The sequence below is a fragment of the Rhipicephalus sanguineus genome, chromosome 3 (genome assembly GCF_013339695.2).
Source record: "Rhipicephalus sanguineus isolate Rsan-2018 chromosome 3, BIME_Rsan_1.4, whole genome shotgun sequence".
Classification (NCBI taxonomy): Eukaryota; Metazoa; Arthropoda; class Arachnida; order Ixodida; family Ixodidae; genus Rhipicephalus; species Rhipicephalus sanguineus.
The window spans coordinates 95,017,431-95,020,065 of NC_051178.1; positions in this window are offsets into that span (position 1 = coordinate 95,017,431).

Sequence of the window (2,635 nt, forward strand, 5' to 3'; positions counted from 1 at the left end):
ATCTGTGAATAAATTTGTGTTTATCACCTTGCAAATGTGTTGCTCCTTAATTTCTCAGACGCATGCGTAGTTGGTGGAGCAGGCCTTTCATCAATTTAGTTGTGTTAGAGACAATATTGAATTTCGTGCTCGGCCTTGCACGGTTCGACAGAATTGTGGGTCTTAATCGCACAATAAGACATCAGTGGAGCAGTCGTTCTAATTAGGAAGCATTTTTCGAATATGGCACCAATGGTAGTCGATGAATGCCGTTGGGCCGCGAATAGTCTATTTTAGCGCTGCTGACTTACAGTACAGTAACCACAGTAATACCAAACTGCCATGGTCAGCAGGCAGCCATTTTACTTTATAACACGTGTATCAGCCTGCCTGATCAAGTTACTTTACACATCGAGCAACTACCGCCGGTGTCCCCATATAAACTAGCTACGTGCAGACCACGACGGTACAGTACTACCGTACTTAACGCACGGTAAGCCACCACTGCTAAAACATAATAACGGGTGTAAACGGTCACGCCGGCGGCTACCCGACGTCGGCGGGGCCGACACCATGCCAGCATCGGCTAGCATACATAGGCCCAATGACGGCTTGCCATCATCGGCTGAATAACGGCAGGCCCGTCTCGGACCGACGCCGGCTAGCCCACGTCGGCCCGAAGCCGGCAAGCCCGCATCGGCCCAACGGCGGCCAGCCAACGTCGGGCCGATGCGGGTGAAAGTAGCGCGAGCGTGATTTGCCGACGTGGGGCCAATATTGCTGCCGTCATTTGCCGACGTTTGGCCAAGATCGGTCCAATGGTGGCGTGCTGCCTGGGATATGCATGGTTGCGACAGTGCATAGAAGGATAGTAGTTTGCTGATTAGTATAGAACAGGAGATGGAGCCTTAATGAGGAAGCGGCATCATTTGATTTGCCGGTTTCAATTCGTTGCAGGAATACACATACCGTGCAGAAAATTAGCACAACAGGTACCACATGCCTACGCCACTTCTCTCGACCTTTTTATGTGGCATTACTTTTACACGATACATGTTCATTTATACAAGATCATCAACTTACCGCGCCGTTTTGTGTACGTTGGATTCCATTTGTTTGTGGAATTCACTGCCCAGGGTCCCCGCTATGCGGAATGATTCCGTGTTTAACTTATCAAACACTGATTTAGTAACGACTTTTATGTCAGAATTGAAAATCTGCTCAAGCGTGATCGGCAGAACGGTATTTCTATTTGTAGATCTTACAATCACTAACCACAGGTTGTTCATTGTATTCGTAGTATTCGGAGACTTTTCAGCAGACATTCAAACATTAATCTGAACATAGTGCTGCTCTTACTCCAGCTACTTTACTACGAATATATCGATGGTTTACATATGTTCGGTTGAGGATGCTTTCGCCAGTGTGGTTGCAGAACATACGTCGACGAGAACGATCACAGATGTCAGCGGGGTCAAAATACTCAATTTATTCGCTTCTTGTCACATCTAACACCCATACCCTTGTGTATCTTGCAACGTATTTTCCTACGAAGTTACGAATCTAACCTGTAGAAATCCCTGCTGGAGAACCAATACTACGCCGGAGCAAAGTTGCAATGCGCGACAAAACGAACAAAAAAAAGATGCAACAGACTCCGTCGCATACACACAGTCATGACTGAAAAATAAGTACAAGAAAAAAACTGGAACTCTACTAGTGCTTCTTTCATAATAATTATATTCTTCACATCTCTCGCTATGCTTTCAAAAAAATCACACCATCTCCCGCTAAAGGGGACCATGAGGCGATGCGAAGCAGTGTTTCGGCGTGTAGAGGCCGCGTTTCAGAGGTGGAGTGGTGAGGGGGAAAGTGGAGAGAGGAAGTGCAGAGGGGAAGGGGAGGGGGAAGAGGGAGGGAAGGGGAAGTGGAGAGGTGATGTATAGAGGGGAGGGGAGAGGGGAAAGGGGGAGGAGGAGAGATGGGAGGGGAGATGAGGAGTGGAGAGGGGATGAGAAAGGGAAATTAGAGGGGGGAAAGGGAAGGGGAGATGTGATGTGGAGAGGGAAAGGTGAGAGAGGGAGTGGAGAGGGGAAGTGGAGAAGGTTTGCGCATGCGCAGTAAGGATGGTCACGCCGCACACCACCACCACCGGATTGAACTCCGTTATAAGATGCTTCACATCTAATATACCTTACGTAATTAGGCCCTCAATCTAGACTCCTTAACGGCATTCGAACTCTCTAACCATATAATCTGCGGACTGACAAAACCTAAGAAAAAGTAAACGATGGAATATTGGCACACCTGTGACGTTCGTTTTCAAGAGGAGCCGCAGATGTGCTCATTGCCATCTAAGAATTGTTCGCTTGTGCACACTGGGTAGGAGAAGCGGAATCAGGACACTGGGCCTCCTGGCACTTTGCGTCGCTCCAATTACTGAAAGGCCGAGAAGCAAGAAGGAATGCCTTGGAGAGAGTGCAGCGAAAGCGGAAGTAAAGGATCACCCACATCCAGACTTCCGGTAGGAGGCGGCTTCCTGGAGGACATATGGTAGTGGATAGGGCGCCCTTCCAGGAAAATATAATAAACAGCGAGAAGACAAAGGTAACAGAGAAGAATTACCACAGCACAGTGAAGCCTCTTGAAAAGATGA